General features: G+C 39.4%; 1 long non-coding RNA gene across 15 annotated transcripts in view; it reads left to right on the top strand.

Moving 5' to 3' along the window:
• LOC143694762 (uncharacterized) overlaps positions 1-17,333 on the top strand; it is a 97,122-nt gene extending 79,789 nt beyond the window's left edge. For 6 of the 15 annotated variants that reach the window (XR_013183437.1, XR_013183436.1, XR_013183432.1 and 3 more), the window contains 5 exons: positions 1,873-1,948; positions 8,393-8,476; positions 13,541-14,060; positions 15,693-15,745; positions 16,921-17,333. This is a non-coding gene — a long non-coding RNA (uncharacterized LOC143694762). Of the gene's footprint in view, positions 1-1,872; positions 1,949-3,946; positions 8,477-13,540; positions 15,599-15,692; positions 15,746-16,920 lie in introns of all 15 variants that reach the window. The other 9 variants (XR_013183439.1, XR_013183435.1, XR_013183433.1 and 6 more) reach the window with 7 other exon arrangements.
• Positions 17,334-18,603: the final 1,270 nt, after the last annotated feature.

The following is an 18,603-nucleotide window of genomic DNA, read 5'->3' as shown; positions in this document are numbered from 1 at the left end:
CCCCTACTCTTACATCAGTTTGCCTTTATTGCTATTTTCTTCTGATGGTTGAAAAATTCTGTTCATAGTTCCTCTAAATTCATGAGAAAGTTATTACATATTTTCCTTTAAAAACAAGTTCAGAACTGATAAACAGGTTGCTTGGCAATTTTTTGTGTGGAGTGTTTGGTTTCTTTATCTTAAATTTAGTTACTTTTCTTCTATGGGAGAGAGGAAAAGATAGTCACTTTTCCCTCACTTAAATTCATACTTGGAATTTTTTGGCTTTGCAAAATTTTGAAATTTTTTGATGATAGCTAAAAAAAACCCCAACATTTTTCATCCATCATCTTTAAAGGGATGATGAATTCTTTCCCACACCCACCAGAGAGGATCAGCTGTACAACACCTCATTCTAAGAATGCTACATCTTGAGAGGTACCTTCATCATCCAGTTGTGCATTCTTGTTAAAGAACAAATTAGGTTTTGTGTTACAAGACCCCTTTTCCACAGAGCAATATTGATTGACAGCAAATATTTTTCTTCCCTACCCATTACATTTTAAAAAGTATCTTGTCATTTGAAGTGCTCATGTTTGAACCTCTTTTCAAAAGAAGAAATGAAGAATCTTCACTCTGCACTGCAAGAAATTGCAAGAAATTGCATCTCCTTCCAACTAGATATGATCAGGCTTTTAATCTTTAGCCATAATTACAGCTTGATTCAAAGATCATTAAAGCCAGCAGGAGTATTTGCAATTATTTAATAAGCCAGGTCTTCCCTACTTTTTAAAATGTTGAAACAATTGTCAGCTGCTGGACCTGAAGAGAAGTTCCAAATGGGTGAATTTCATTCTACTGGGACAAAATAAGACCTGGAAAAGCTGACAACAGTTATCTCTTCATATTCAAATGCCAAGACAAAATTGGAGAATTAGATTCCCTCTTAGAGTAACAGCCTACAAAACACCCTTGGCAGCTGTAGAGACAGACATGAGCAGAAAGCAAAGTTTGCTGGTAAGAAGACCAAAGCCTCAGACTAAAAAGCATCAGATAAAAAGGATCTAAGAGACAACTGTGCACCTCAGATCTTGTTTTCATGGTGCAAGTTCTGTTTCTTAGAGATATATATATCCTAAGGACACTGGACAGCCTCAGAACTTTTCTTGTATTACTTCAGAATAAACCTTAGGAAAACATCTTTGTGTGAAAGGCCAAACACCCCCCAATACTATTTTTTAGTCCTCACTGTTTATTACCCGTGTTGTGTTGTAAACATGCCATATTACAAAGGAGAGACCTTTACTAATGTTTTGTGTATTTGCTTGCTTCCAAAATGCGTCTATTTGATCAGATCCTGAACAGTTTAAAAGAAAATTAGCCTCCAAGCCCCTAAAGTGACTAACATCTAAAGTATTATTGCCCATTTTCATCTTTCATATGGGGATTTGAAGATCAATGTGTCATATGCCATAGAAGAGCAGCAAGTAAAATAAGCTTATTTGAAGGAAAAAAAACATGGTTTTTTGAGAGGGCAATTTTTTGGTAGCTCCTTTTATACTCTTCTTGATTTTTGTTTCATGTTTTTCTTTGCTACTTGAAAATGAGTCTGTCTAACCTTGGTTTGATATGCTTAGGTAGCATAAGTCATCCCGTGGAGGAGAGGGGGTGAAGGACAAAAAGCAATTGCCAAAAATGCTACAAGTTTATTACTGAATCCATAGCTCCTTACAACTTTAGGCTGTGAAGCAATCAATATAATTTTTCTAACAGAGCTTTTTCAGCTGGCTGGGAGGAGTGTAGGCTTGGTAATTGCAGTGTTTTCTACTTGGGGAATTGGTATTTGCTTAGCTGGGGTTCTCATTTGAGGGTGTGACTCTCTTTGTGTCGCAGGACAAGGACCCTTGAAGCTCTGCCCAGGGAGCTGGGTGTGCAGCAGTCCCTGCTGTGTGCATTTCACAATTAACAGGTAGGTGATTTGCAGTTGCATGTGTGGTAATACTCATGGTAAATGCACTTGTTCAGGCTGCTAAATGGAAGGGAAAATATTTCATCTGGTAGCCTGATGAAAATAGCATCTAAATGTTTGTCCAAAGTACAATTCACACACAGCATCTGCAGAGCAATTCCTGCAGTGGGCAGGATTCACCACCACCAGCTCAAGGCTCTAGGGCTGAAATTTGCTACCCTGAGGATGCAAATCCTGGCTGGGACAGGGCTGCCATGCAGAGGAAGCAGAACAGATGGAGGCACTTGGGTCTGGCTGCAAGGGGTAAAGCTGCACCTGCCGTCCTTACCAGCCAGAGTGAGCAGCAGCTGCTGTCACCTGTGCACCCAAAATACAATACCCAAATCCCTCCCTGAGCTGCAGATAGCTCTGCCACCACACTGCAAACCACAAAGCAGAGACCATGGTTCCAACACATCCTGATAAACTGCTGACCTGGACATGTGCATATTTTGGTTGTGCTTATGGTTAGCCCTCAGCCCTTAGCTTTTTTTGCATAGTCTAAACTACAAGCATAAAAAGGAAGACGTATTTGCTAAACAAAGATAGGAATCATGGATAGACCTCTCTGCAAGGCAAAAATTATTCTTGTAGAGGCACATTTCTATCTAAACTAATTAAAATTGTTTTATATTATTTAGACACAAGTAAAATTTAAATTGCAGATTGCTATTGAACTGTTCATCCTGTTCTTTGTGCTTCACTCTGAATTTTCCATTTCAATTAAACTCCAAAAAGCTCAAAAAAAAAAAGATAAAATATTCTGGGTTTTTTGTTTCTAATTTTGAATTGGACTAAAGAAATCAAGTTTTTCCTAAAGCATATGACTACATCTGTTTTTTTAAAAAAGCTTGCAATCCCTCTTTCATTCAAAACATGCTCATTACTATTATGAAAGTTATAATGAATACAACTATATTGCATATCATTCAAATATGAAAAAAAGTATGAGAATTACAGAAAGTTAAGTGGATGAAAATCCTATAGCAGATGCATATGGCATAATTATGTTGAAGAAGTATCACAGAATTATATCAAAATACCAGGGAAAAGAAGACTTACACCCCCAACTTCCTAAAATAACAGAACTAACTTGGAATCAAAGAAGAAGGAAGCTGCTCTGGGTGAATTATAGGGTTCCCTCTGGCTGTATTGGTCTTTGTTCAAGAATCTTCTCTCTTTCATCTCTTTAGCTGCAAAAGCAGGATTATCTAAGGATCTGCATCTTTGGTGGCATGAGTGGCTTTCTGAAAGGAGTGTTGTAACACAGGCATAGAAAGACTGGACAAAGTCTGCTTCTCTTACCCCTGAGAAAGCTTGTCCGACTCTTGGAATAACTGTCAAGTTAATATATAGCACAAATAAATTATCTTGTTATATCTTCAGTGAATATCCTTGCAGTAATTCAGCTATCTCTCACTAATGAATAAAAAGAGTATAGATAGGCAGATCTCAATGGATGAAAGCTATCACTGAAGAGTAAGAAAAACAAGTCCTATAATAGCTAAATATTTCATCTACTCTGAATGAATGGCTTTGAAATGATGTCTCACTTGGAAACAGATGTTAGAGAGAAAATGAAGTGCTGATAAATGTCAACAGAGAATCATCAATACTTTATTTTTCTTTTGTCACTTTTGCATGACTTACCCCCTACATTTCCTAATTGTCATTACTTATTTGCTAATGCTGATTTTGTGCTGCCTCATGAACATACAACTTTCTTTCAGACCTTGTGGTCGACTTTAAAAAATAACTTTATGTATGATTTGTTTAAAATTCCAGCTCTACTCAGTTACTAAATTAGTTAACTACATATTCAGAGAGATTACAGTGTTCCTTTGCAGAATGATGCTTAGTTACACTCACCTCATTCCAGCCCTTGCTGGCTCCAGGACAAAGCCAGGACATTTGCATTGCTCTCCTCTGGGTGAGGCTGGCCCTGTATTTGTCTCACAGGCCCCATCTAAGAAACATCTTTTTTGGCCAAACACCATGGTGCTCATGCAGTGGGATTTGTCACAGCCCTGACAGGGACAGGTGACAGCACAGCAGAACCAGCCAGGCCTTTTGGGAAACCAGCCAAATAACAACCTGATTGCCATCCCTGCTGCTGAGAACAACACAGAGTACCCATGGATGATGGATGTAGCAAATTCAGGCAAGATTTCCTTCCTTGTCTTGTTTTGTTGGTAGTAGAAAGTACAGTCCCTGAAGGGCACTAACTTATTATTACAGTCAATTGAGTGTACTGAGTGGTTATGTCTCAAAATACCCACGTGAGAATATATTTTAAGTCTTCTTGGGAGTCAGTAAGTAAACTCTGGCAGTGCTGACAAGCCCATGGAGAGCTATTAAATGCAGAAATATACCTCTGGCACAGGAAATCTCTCAACCACAATTTCCTGAGGGTTATGAGAGCATTTTGGGAAAAGGATCATCATACAGTCATTTTGTTTTATGTTTTGCAAGAGGCATCTGCTGTTGGCCACTGCTTGACAGGAGGGGCTGCACTAGGTGGATGCATCAAGGAAATCAGAACCACTGATCTCACTCAGTGAAGCTGATGAGACCCTTACTGAGCACCTTGTTGGGAAAAGTCTTCTCTCACAGCTTTCACAAGAGCAATGTGTAATTGCTGAAGATCTAAATAAACTTGTCAAGTATCAGCATTAGTGATTAGAATTATTCTAGTACTCAGCTCATTCATACACAGCTGGTTTGGCTACCTTACTAAACTGGGGTTTTCTGTTAAACCACTCCTGTTACTTGAAGACTTCCCTGGATTGCTCAATTATGGGAAACACAATCTCAGATTTTCTGATTTTGTTGGATCTGTAGTGTTAGATAAACCATCACTATGGTTTAGAGGAAGAGCCAGTTCAGTTTTTCTCTGTAGTCATTGCTGCAGACAGTGCCCACCTGTGCTAAGGAAGCAGAACCTGCCACTTTGGGAAGGGAAAGGAGACTTCTGTGGCTTTTAGTCTCTGATACAGCAATCCCAGACACAGCCAGAAAGAAAGAGTTTTCCAAGAGATGTGGAACAATAGGGAAGATCCACGAGGCAGGAAGACATCCCTCAGGAGAATGGCTGAACAATTTGTCCATGGACAAGAGATTTAAGATCTGTTTCTGTATGGATAATCACAGGTGTTTTCAGAGAACAGATTTTGAAACTAGTTTTATTTATTTTACCCACATGGGGTGCCAGAAGCCAGGTGGATATGGAATTACAGGACATTGAGAACAGTATGAACATACATATACATGAATTTATATATATATGTATATGATTGTATTTGACCCCTCCTGCCCTCCTGCAATTTTCATGGAGTCCACAGTCCCTGATCAAATTTTAAACCTACAAACCCAATATCAGCTAAGCTATCTGGGATGAAATGGAGTTGTTCCTTTAGCAGTGCTCATGACAATAACAGTAAATAAAAATTCATACATTTAAGAACGCTCAAACAGTCAAATAATCTCGGAAAAAGCCCCAGATAATGAAGAGCAGACAACAGACTTCGTCCATAAAATTTCTACACTGTTTGTGTTTTGCATTTTTTTCCATTCACCCATTGTTTTCCTTCTCACATGCCACACAAATCCTTCCAGTGAACTTCTACCATACATAACAAAAACTCCACATTTTGGACAGCATCATTGTTTGAAGGGGCACTTGACATGCATCACTGCTTTTCATTTCTAAATGTAAATAAAGTATGGTTACTCCTGGTGCATGGTTTCCATTAAGATCCTATTCTGATTGTAAATGCAAAATTGGGAAAACAAACCTTCTCTTTCCAAAAGATCTCACTGCCTCTTGCTTCAGCACATGAGCCACTCAAGCACATACACAGATAAATTGCTTTAAATTCAACATGACTTTTGGTTTGATTTTTCTTTTTTCCTAACAGGAAAAACAGACCTTTCCTTTGGGTGTGTCTCACCCATTCTTCCTTTCTCTCTGTACAACTGTTTGCCCTTTCTGTGCTCAGGGCAGCAAATTCCTCTCTTACAACCACAAGTCTGGATCAGGTCAGAGACCTCCAAACCCTTGGTCTACCTTTGAGCTATGCTATTTAGTGTTGAATCAGAGCTGAGTATGGATCTGGACAAATTGTTAACTTCTCCTCTTGAAAAACATGGATTATTTTATGTTTGTATCTTTTGAACACAATTGCCATGAATTTTGCACAGCTGATCTAAAATAGTCACAGGAACTGGCATGACATTTCAGGAAACTTTCCTATTTAGTGGCACACTGTGCACAGAGCAAATAACCAGGCTCTCTTCCAGTCCCTTTTACAACCCACTCAGGTTACAAGGTTGGCTCACATGACAACTTGCTCTGGGCTGAATCATCCACAGAGCCTGAACTCACAACCTCTGTGACTGCAGTTATAATTTTCTATGACTGGGGCTAAACTACCAGGTTCATTGCCTCAGAGATAGCAAGAACCTTATCAATCTCCTCTGCACTCCAGCCAATGGGAAGGAAGAAAAAACCAAGTGTAACCCAGGGCAGAAAAAGCCCTGGATCTGTTTTGGCAAATGTGTAAGCCTAACCTGTCCATTTTACTGTACAGTCAGCATCAGAAAATCAGAAAACCTTTTCAAAAAGTGCACCTGATTTCTTGAAGATTCCTTCACCCTTGTCTACAGCTCATGCAAACCTGTGTGATTTATCTCTAAATCAAAACTAAACAATGTTTTTCATTTCACAGACAGTGAGAGACAGAACAGGGACTAAAGGATCCTGTGATAAGGGTCTTGTGTCAGCTGAATATTAAAAGTCACATAAAACCTGAGAGATCTGCTAGCAGCTAAGCAGATGTGGGGTAAGCTCTGCAGGAATGCTAAAACCCCACGGTTATTTACAAACATATTCCTTGCAAAGGTCACAAAACACTCCAGATTAAATTTTTCACCATTCAAAGTAGTCTCAGCTAGGATGAGTGAGTCAATCCTGTGGGGGGAGATTTTTGTCCAGAATTCAACTGAATTTTTTAAATCCAAAATCTGCCTTCCAAATTTTCATTTTCAGTAGCAGGAACCACTAGGGCCTGAGAAGGTTCAACTCCTCATGGCCAGGCAAGGTACATTTGCACAGTGGGGTCCTGGCTTGGACTTGGCTGAATTGCATTGTTCAGTAAAAACTCCTTTTTCAGGCATCAGTTATGGTGAGTAGAACTCTCTAACTCAACTAAAGAATGGAACAACTGTTGTGGCATACACTGAGAGAGCATTATTTAACATTTACTGGAAAGATTTCTTTTTCTTGAGCTCTCTCCTGTAGGAATTCACGCACTTACCTGCACTGAAATCTCAGTTGGCTTTTTCACATTTTATGAGCTGTGGGATGGGAGGCTGAAGTTGCTCTCCAGGTCAGGAGTGATTTTGAGACAAAACTCTCAGGGAAGAAACCAAAGTCCTTTGTAGTCACTGTCTTTGCACAGTAATACAACCAACAAGTGGTACTATAACAACATTACACTAAATTTAATGACTTTGCCTTGTTCATCTCTACAGCAGCTAATGAAACATTATGAATGCAAAGCAAATAGTGTGTTCAGGCTGGTTCAGGATCCACATGGCATCTGAATGTGCTGCATGAATTATTCACACTGTTTTTGTTCACCCCTGTCATACCTCCCCCATCACAGACTAAAGCTCCTCTCCTGGCCTCAGCAAACTCCTCTAAAACTGTTCCCCTTGCACTGAGGAAAGTTTCATATCTAGTGTGTCAAAAACATATGAGCCAGGTCACCCAGTAAAAGTGAAATGATAAAATATGAATATGCTCAAGGAAGGAGGGAGAGAGAGAAGGAGCTGGAAGGCCTCTTCCCCATGTGAGTGAAGCTCTTCTCATTTTTTATTTTTCAACAAACCACTGTACCACTGCTCCTTCCTCCCATTGAGATTATAAATGAGATAGCTGGATAGACTGTGTTGAGCTGCTCTTCAGGCAGAAACTGCCTGTCTGGCATAACTCAAATTTCCTCAACATCAAGGTGTGCTTATTTATTGTGTTAGCATTCAGAACCAACCCAGCTTTGCATCAGTATCAACTAGCTCCCCCACACCTTTCCTCCAATCTCAGCTGCCAAAAGTACTGTGGTAATTGCTGTTTGACCTCTGTTACCCTTTTGCTAGTTTTTGCATCCAGAAAAAAAAAGATATTCAATTTTGACTTCAAACCAAACATAATCTGTTTTTCAGCATTGACCTGCTGTTTGCCTGTTAGCAGGAGGCAAATATTTGTAGTAATTTGGAAGGCACACAGAAAACAGATTGATAGAGAGTCAATCAGCATGCCAAATACCTTGCTATTTGCTCTCATGAAAGGCTGGTGAATCTGCTTTTTTGTTGCACTTTTTGGCTTTTTTTTTTCTTTTTTCCTAGTTTTCTCATCTATGATTGCCTCACCTACTAGAGAGATGATCAATTTGTCACAATCTCATTATCATCTCAATTACTGCAATGAAGGTAACGTTTCTACCAGCTTATTTAAAAAAAATATTTCCAGGGTTTTTAGAGTCATACAGGTTTCAGCCTGACAGACCAAGGTGTATATTACATATCACAGCATTATGTCCATCAGAGAAAAACTAGAGATAGGTAGGAAGTAAACACTTAATTGACTGAAAAGTCCTTGGGCATTTTTAGTCAGGGAAGAAGTAAGAAGTGTGAGTACGATGGGGGTGTGGAATATTTGGGGTCCTGCCCCCTCTCCAGGAACAAGTCAGAAGGGTACAATTGAGTCTGCATTGGGAGAACTTGAAAAAAACTACACCTCTCTCTGGGCTGCTGGGACTCAGAGGTGCAGTAAAGCTGGCTGGAGGAATGGGAGATAAAGCCTGAGTGATGGGAAGCCATCAAGGTTTTATGGCCTTGCCCTGTGTGTGGGGGTATTGCCATGGATACTGCCCTGAAGTGAGTGCCCTGCCAACTCCAGCAGTGTCTGCTCCCTTATTTCTTCACACTTTTGGATCTTAAGCTGCTGATTGTGTGCCAGTCCCTGTGCTGGCCCTGTATCATGTCACTCACTGCAGGTGTGCCATGGGATCTCAGCCTTGTACTGCCCTACCTTCTCTCAAGCTCTCTCCCAAGGCATTGGAATGGACTGCCCAGGAAAGTGACGGGATTGAAATGAAATCCTCTTCTCTGGAAGTTTTCAGAAAATGCATGGATGTGGCCTGTTTGGGGACATGGTTTAGTGGTGAACACAGCAGTGGTGGGTTAATGGCTGGACTTGATCTTAGAGTTCTTTTCCTACAAAAGTGTTTGATTGTAGGACACAAAGGGTAAGACAAGTCACAGTTCTGATTGCATCTTTCTGCTGCTTCTCTGGTTCTTGGGATGTTTCAGTGCAGTTCAAAATATGAAGATTTAACAGATGGACTTGGAAGAAGGAAAAATAACCTGTCCTGCTAATCCTCCTTTCCCCTAGACTGTACATTCACTGAATTATTCCTTATTATTGTACCAAGCTTCAAAGTAGAGCCAGAGAAACCAGAAAGCAGCACACAATCATCTGCTCCAGGTGTTCCATTCCTGCTTCTCAGCTGTTATTGTTCCTCCATGCAGGCAGCATAAAGAAAGTGACACGTTTATTAGCTCACATTCAGCTGTGCCTGATTGATATCAACACTACAGAGAAACAGCTTTTTGCAGCCATTTCCCATTCAGTGAAGGATGCTGTTTTAATTGTCATAGTCAGTCTTTTGTCAAATGTTTGTGTGTTTCTGAAGAACCCAGGGTAGCACAGTAGCTGTTACTGCAGGATTAATGAAAGTCATGTTCTGTTTACACAAAACTGACACTGAGTTAAGTGACTTCATAGAAAAAGAGAATCTTGGCTCATCAGTGCCTAAGGACTGAAGGCAAAGAAGTCAAAACTGCAAGCACCCAGGGCCTGTCTTGTAAGGAATTTTATTTTTAGATGGGAAATCTTTTACTCTGTTATGACCACAATAGTTGTTCATCTCAATCATTTTAATGAAGATATGTAATAGTGGTACTGTTTTAATTATTTTACAACAGTACTTAAGAAATGGAATGGAGTTCTATGTGAAAGTTGGTTAATTACCCAGACCATCACAGATAATTTATATAGTACAGCCCAATATAATCATCCTTGAAGTCAAGAGACATTTTCCATCAAATTCAGAGTTGTTTAGACTAGAACTAATATCTTCAGATTCAGCCTCTAATTTTTATTTCTTCATTTCCCCTGATGGTGAGGGAGGCAGATAGAGAAAACAAGAGCTAACAAAGCTTAGTTGACACAGATTTAAAATATGGGAAAAAGTAATTATGAATGGCAAGGAATCTTATCTAAAAAACAATTGTTCTATTAAGTCTTTCTCTCCAATGATGTGTTAGGATCCTAATGCATCAGTGCTATGAAAGTCTAATCACAGGTTCTCATCAGGAAAAGCACTTAAGCACCTGCTTAACTTTGTCTGTGAATGCTCCTGGCAGATGTCCTAAAACATGACTGAGCTGAAAGCAGACTATTCAACAACTAAAAGGTACTGTCCAATTTAATGACTGTTACTGATGCAAGAAAGAGACATCAAATTCATTCTAAAGTGTTACCTAAAAAGAAGTAGAAATAATTCATTGCTTTAATATAATCAATCCCAGGAGGAAACACTTGGCAAGGGCAAAGATGCATTTACAAGCCCACTTTAGCTTAAGAATAGATGCTCACTTTGTTCTTACATAATTATCTGTCAAATGAGCCCTCAAAGCAAGCTCTAGGCATTTTCAGAGACTTGAGAAAAACTGGGAGGAGCCACAAGGGTTTTGGTGGAGGTCGGGTGTGGGAGAGGAAGGGAGGCCAGAGAGGTGTCTCTGACCTGGGAGAGATCATTGCCTCTGTCTGAAGCAGCTGGATCTGCCAGCACAGGCAGAACTGTTGCCTGATTTTTCTGCTGCCTCGAGCTAATTCTGGTACCTCATCACTTTTGCAAAGTGATCTACAGGATGCTTTACTCACACGTGTGATTTGTACAAATGGTGACTGTGTCAATACGCTGCAGTGAGCTGCCCAGAGATAACAAATGGCACAAAGACAGGTGATCAAATGGTTTTGTGCTTGACTGCAGTAACAGTGAGAGAAGTTTGCTGCTGCTGATAGCTACATGCTTCTGCTGATGGCAACTTTTCTGGCAGAACTTGGGCACTAGGATAGGAGAATCAGCGGCTTTATGGTGAGGACAAAGGCAGTGGCTAAAATCAGAGATATTTCCTCTCACCAGCCCTATCCTGCAGAAAGTCACCACTTGATTTTTAATGTTGTAGTTATTGTCTCCAATCAAAAATAAGGTAAGAACTGTCTTTGTTAATTTGAAAGCACAGAAATATGCATTTTCTGGCATCAGATAGGAAATTTATATGATACAAAGCTCTTTGGGTTGGATTCATTAAAATGAGATTGTATCAAGACACCTGTCTGGGTTTTGCTGACACTTTTCAAACCTAGTTGTCAAAACCAGCTGTTTTACTCAGAGAATATTGTTGGATAAATCCCCAAGGGATTTGATGCTAAATAATTTGGGTATTAGAGCCAGACAGTGTAGGACTTTTATCAAAAATGGAAGGTATGATTGAATAACCTTTCTTGGATTTTTTTATTTTTTCTTTCCAAAGAGCACAGTTATGCATTTATAATACAGGATACTTGCTCACCTATTTCTGGAACAGTCTGGCTGCCCTGACAAAGTACCATTTGACCTCTTTCCTGGCTTTCTTTCCACAAGTAAATATCCCATAATATTTGACACTGTTTCCAAAAACATTAGCCCAGTACCTCAGATTAAATTATTCCTAGATGCAAGACTAGAGTTCCTTTTATAGACACCCAAAGTTTTCTTCATGTAAATAGGTATGCAGCAGTGTCATAGAGCAGCTAAGGAGGAAAAAAAATTATTAATTGTATAAAGTTCACTCCTGAAAGTCAGCTGAAGAATTTCTGCCTTTTGGCTATCAATTGAATTCTCAGTGATGGCTGAAGCAGAGGCAGGAATGAATTAAAACACCCAATTGATAGGTAATATATTTTCCAATTTTCTACAGCAGCACAAAGGTCCAGCTGTGTCTGAGACCCTTCCTGGTTCCACGGAAAGAAAAGGAAAACAAACATATTTCAGAAATATCCTTTTCTGTGACCCATTTCCTTTCCTAAAAAGACTGCAATGATTCACACAAAACTCTCATCTACCACAACACTTTTCATAAATCATCCTTATAATCACAAGTCAAGTGACCCTGTGGTTTCATTCATTCAAGAAAAGTTTAAAAAGATTTGCTTAGTAAAGCAGTGAGCAGGAAAGATAATTCCTCTGTCCTTGCAATTGTTCATCTTTGTTCCCCCGTACTATCTCAGATTTCCCTGAACCTTGTCCTTTGGTGCATTCAGGGAATTCAGGATGGCTTCATATTCAATTATTGCTTGAATCCTAAACTATTCTTAAAAAAACACTGTACCAAACAATCCCAAAAGGGCTTGCACTCTGCAAATGAAGGGCACTGTCAGAATACCCTCTCCTGTGTTAGGTGCCCTCGTGGCAATCCATTGTTTGGCATATCTGACTCTTAGGAGGCAAGAAATGCGTCCGACTGTTAATTTCAAGAAAAAATTATTTGGACAGAGTCAGGCAGAAAAGAAAAAAAAAAGGACAGGAAAAGCGAGGAAGCTTTTGTAATCAACTGATTCAGGGAAAGGAATAAGCACAGTATTTTGTTTAAAAGCAATTCCAGGTGCTGTAGCTTATAAGTAAAATGATGAATGAATGGAGCAGAATCAGAGTGTAGTCTGTATTTTCACTTTTTCATGTATTTCAGCATAGGCACAGTGCATCTGTGTGTTTTGAACTGGTCAGATGTCCCTCTGACACTATACATTAAATAATGAAAACTCACAGGATACAGACTGCCAACCTTTGGCAACAACTTTCTCCCAAATATGACTTGATTGGAAGGGATAAAAAACGTCCTTTGAACCTGCCCTTTCATTAAAATTTGACTTTAAATACCATAGGCATTTTCATAAAAATTAATAAAATCTCTGCTCAATGGAATGTGGTTTGGTTTAATTTTAAATTTCAAATGTTACCTGCTTGGTTCCTGCTTTTTATGAGAAGTTAGAAGGAAAAAGACAAAGAAATATGCAAAACTATCACAGAAACTGATTATAGAATATTTTTCAGAAGAAGAAGTAATTTTCCAACCAGTTTTCCAAATCAAAACACCACTGACTACAATCAAACTTTCCACCACATCTAAGAGTCTAGCCAAAAAGCTGCAGATACCACTGCTTTCCTTCATACTTGTCTAATACAAGCCCAGCATCTCCTCAACAAACATAAGTGTCTACACCCAACTTTATGTGCCTTTTACATGGTGCCTTGGCACAAAGGTCAAAACACAGTGGGCTTGGATCACAAATTCTGAAATGACTGCAGCATAATTCTTGGTTCATTAAAACAGCTTAATATCTAGACTGTTGATAATTTATAACTTTATTTTTTTTCATCTACCTAGAATTGTCAAGAATCCAGTCTACTTCTAATGCCAAGAAACCATTCCATGGGATCTCAGTCCAAAATTCAAGCATGAAGAACAGTTGTGCGACCTACTTGGAAGGTTTCTCCAGAAAAGCACATCTTTGGTCAATGGAACACAGTTTATTAACTTCCAATATACATTCATGGACAACTTATTCCTCCCACTCATCACTTCCCACACACTCATCTTGCATTGTAGTTTTTCTAAACTTTAGCAGCTCCTGTCCTTGGTATTCTCTTCAATCTCTCACAACCACGTAACTGTCCCCCATCTCCATTTGCTCAACCAAACAAGCCAAACTTTTACAGATCCCCAAGACAGAGCCTCTGTTTTCCTATTTTCAGAAATAGCTCTCTCTGCCTCTTTTACCATGGATTCATCTTTCTGAACAACAACTCAACCATCACCACAAATGTGTCCTTTATTTTTTCTTTTTGACAGAGCCACAGCACAGGAAAGTGGTGAGGGCATTGTTGATTCCATGTTAAGTATGCATGTAAGTGTGTATTATCAAATGGATCCATTTCTTAAGAGCACTAATTTATTATACTCTTTGATCATCAAAGCAAATTAAAATCTGAAGCACACAGAGTTGTAGGTGTAAGCATGATATGCACTGGCTTTTACCATGTGCCCCACCTGCTTTATCAAAAACCAATGACAACACCACAACAAGCAAAAAAAAAAAAAAAAAAAAAAAAAAAAAAAAAAAAAAAAAATTCCCTGGCCTGACTGCTTTTGAAATGTTGAAATGTGGTTATTTTATTTAACCTATTTCAAAGGCTGATACTGAGCCAGAGTATTGTAGCAGGCTGAATATCAATAATTCATGATTGCATTGCTCTGTATCCCGGGGGATGGATGTGAAAATTTTTATTGACATTCTAGGCAGTCATGAGGAATTGTACTCTGACATCTAGTGCAGGCATTTACCTGATTTCTCATCTATCAGGAAAAACTCTGCTCTCTGCTGTCCACTGACACGTGTAAGCAAGGCAGGGCTGTTGATGAACCTACAATGCTGTGCTGATACAACTTTTTTGAAACCCCATTATTGACTCTCTCTTTTCTTAAAAAAACCAACAAAACTGTCTAGAGAGTAACCATGGTGAAGATGAGCCTCTCAGTGGGCGCTGAAGATAAAAGTTGCAATGTTTCTTGTGTGTCTGCAAAGGGCTGGGCAGGAGCTCTATGAATGAACTGTATCATTTGTTCCAATGATGTGTTAACTCAGATACCCAGGGATAACAATTTATTGTGACAGCATCATTTTTCTCTCATATTGTAGCCTCTTTCATGCAGATTCTCTCATCTTATCCTTCATCTCTTTGTGTGCCTTACCAGCAGCCCAGTCTCCCTCTGTTCCTCTCTCCTGGGTGGGAACCATTCCACACTGCCATGCCAGCTGCTAAGGCACTCCAGGCTGGCTGGGCTCTTGCATGGCATCCCTGCCACCAGAAATGTACAGTCTCAGCTGAGACATCAGCATGTGGGAAGCCTATCTTTGCTCTCGAGGCAGAGTTTTGGTTTAGGGCAGATAAAACATTGCAGCAGGGAAGCAACGCTGTCAAACCCCCTCACACCTCAGCCTAAAGTGTGAAGGTCCTGACCCCTCCACCACAAAGTCAAACAATGAATTTAAAAAGTTAAAACCCTTTTCAGCAAGGCTTTGTGGAACTCTGAGCACAGTGAAGGATGCACAGACACTCCTGGAGACCCAGGTAGAAACCTGTCCTGAACAACTTCCAGGCACCAGGGGAAAACTTCCTCACCAGTTTCTCAGATGTGGCTGGCTGCACAAGTGCTATCACCAAAAAGTCAAACAAAATAATTTCACTTAATGCTAAGGATGTTTTAGGCTGGGCTGATTACACCAGTATAAGGCAGAAAGATCTGAGACTGAATTAACCAATGTTTGGCCTGGAATGCCAACTAGCAGATGAGCATCTACTTTCAGTCTGTTGCTTTTTGTGTCATTTTTTTTTATTTGTTTGTTCATTATTTTCCAGGCACCCATGGGTTTTATTGAGTAAGGTGAACACTTCTATTATGGCTTGGAGAAGAGTAAAACAAGATAAAATAAATGGATTTCACTATGGTTTAAATCAACTGTATTTTCTCTCTGCAGCCTGCCAAGATGCAAAAGGCCATTTGCTGAGCATTGGGCATTATGGAAAGATGGTATGAAATTCTACCTGTTCTACATCTAGAAATTTGTTACAGATATGAAAACAGCTCAGACACGGCCACATCAGGGAATGACACTTTTATGGGCTCAGGATGGTACCAACATAATTTGGTAGATGTATTTTGTCACTTTTACAGACAACTGCATCCATGCAGTGTCCTTGGGGAAGATGTCACTCACTAGGGAAATAGAGAAATTTGTTTAAATAAACGTGACCTGTAAGATATAGACAAAGTCCTAGACATAAAACCAAGCCCAGTGTGAACTTTGTGCTTCTCACTGGTGGGGACCCAAGCAGAAGTCAAGAAGCCAGGACAGCTCTGCTCTATGACTCTGCATGACCCTCCCTGAGGAGTTTGGGGGAGCAGTGTTTGCCATCAGGTGGAGCTCCCCTGATGTCTCTCCCACAGACTGCTGCTGGGCAGCCTGTGCAGAGTTCCACCTCTTTTTTGTCCTATGACAACACTATATTTCTTCTCAGTGGTAAAAATTGGAATATGTAATTTTAATACACTTTTTTTTTTCTCCTTAGCAGGTACAGATTGAGAAATGCAGAAAAGCAATAAGACCCTTTAAGGCCTTTGAAGCAAATGGCTTTTAGAAAGGCCATACTCCCCTCACTAATTGTTCAGTATTTTCTCAAGGTCAAACAAAGGGCTTGAATCAATAACAAGTTGACACAAGCTAGACAGGTTAAGGAGACTTAGAACTCTTTACAAAATACATGACATTAATTAACACTATGAAAGCAAAATAATAGTAGTACCCCATAAAAACAGCATTAGGAAGGAGATAGAATAACTCAGGTCATGTTAACTTACTGCAAAAGGGAAAGGAGGGGGTAGCATGTTTTTCTGGTGAGAGTTAGGAAACTATGCAGTTCAGAAGCTATAAAGAGACCTCAAATAAAGATCAGAGGTCTCAGGTGGTACTGAGGGACTCAGATGAAATACAACTGAGAAATGGTGGGTGTTAGGTCCAGTTGGGCCAAATGCAGTTGCAATTTGTTATGATTTTATCCTTTGATTTGAAACAAAAGAAGGGGGGAGAAGGGAGAAAGAAGAAAATATATAAGGAAAGTAAGGAAGAAAGAGAAAAGAGAAATAAGCAAAGCATAAGAGACTCATCCTCACCAGACCTATGCCTTCCTTTCTTTTTTTTCTGTCAGTAGTGGATGATCATGAACCAGCCAGAAGCAAGGAAACAAGAAGGGAGAGAGAAAGAGGGAGAAACTGTACCTCCAAGGGGTACAGGGGTGCTGCTGTTGTGTGTTCTCCCTCTCTGCCACTGATTCCCTGAGTACTTCACTCCACACTGAGGAAAAGCAAGCAGGAGTATCAAAAGCTTCCCCTGGCCACACCAGAATTCAATCCAGCCTGTGTTGGGGTCACCTGTTTTGTGATCTACTGCTATGACCTTGCTTCTGATTTATGGCTTCTTGCCTGAGACAGTGCAAGGAGTCATAAAAAGTTTTTGCTTTTTTTTCTTTTTAATTCCATACTGCTGCCATCAATAGCTCTCTCTTTGGATGTGCTCTGCAAGCTTATGAAATAAAACAATACTCAGGCCTCTTGACCCTTCTATTATTTTCTCTTCCACTATCTTTTCATGCCATGTAGGAACCATAAAAGAATAAAAACTCAGCAAACTCTCCTACCAGTTCATGATGCACTCTAAGTACATTTTTATAGCAAATTTAATGTTAATGAGCACCAATTACTCTTGGAAGTCATCATAAAAGGCATAAAAAGGCTGATAGTGTATATTTGATATACTCTGGAGGCTATCTCCAAGATGGAAGTGCAATTTTGAGAAACATCCACAATTACTGTGGGATGGTAATTTCTGAGTACATGGTGCGTTTGTGGTTTGGGCATGCATCACATTTATGGGCCAGTCCAATACTCATCTTTGAGAGAATGGAATTGGCACCATTCTGTAACAATAAAAATAATTTTACTGAGAAGATTTCTTCAGATTTCTTCTCTTTTCTACTGTAAAATGCTGTCATTAGATGTATAGGAGATAATCAGCCTTTTTTCTCTATTTCTCAGTTATACAGACAAGGCTTCTTTCAGAAAAAAATTGGAGTGGTATGAAGTGAATAAGGAAACCAGAGAAATTTTTCATAGTTCTATGAAATTATATTAATTATAAAAATAACAGCAATAGTAATACTGCTACTAATTCAGCAACCATAATTTCTGGCCAGTAATTCACAATACAGTTAAGTTAATAGGACTTCTCAGGGTTGTAAGAACCTGCTGAGCCCAGAAATGTTGCGAATTCCACAAACATACCTCCCAGACAAGCCTTTACAGAAATTTCTAAGGAATATATTATTAATTAAGAGTCACAGCTGTCATCAGAGACGGAAAATGTATTTAAACAGCAGATAACACTTTTTCTGCTCCTCTGCTCTTCTGTCTCCAAGGTAGACAGAGATGGACTTCCATGTGGCTGCTGACAACTTCATTGCCCATTGATTTCCTTCAGAACAAAGTCAACATTTGCTGTTCATGCATGCACACTCACAGCAGCTGAGTAAATTAACATTAATGACATATAATGTATCATTATAATTCTCTGTCAAGTGTTCCTATTTTTTCCCCCTTCTTGTAATACTGGAAGTATTTCTTGGAGGCTTTTCTGAACAAATGCAATATGAAAATGCTGAAGAACCTAGCTCAAGTACTTTCTAAAACATCTGTCACTATGACTGAGCTTTATTTTCATGTCTGAATTTTCAGCCTGAGCTGTGGTTTGAATCATTCATATACGAGTACTCTTAGAAGAGCTAAATTGTGTTTAGAAGCTTTTGGATCATATTTGGAATTCCATGAGACTCTTT

This window comes from Agelaius phoeniceus, chromosome 9 (genome assembly GCF_051311805.1).
Source record: "Agelaius phoeniceus isolate bAgePho1 chromosome 9, bAgePho1.hap1, whole genome shotgun sequence".
In the NCBI taxonomy this organism is placed as follows: domain Eukaryota; kingdom Metazoa; phylum Chordata; class Aves; order Passeriformes; family Icteridae; genus Agelaius; species Agelaius phoeniceus.
This window is presented reverse-complemented; position numbering and strand designations above follow the sequence as displayed.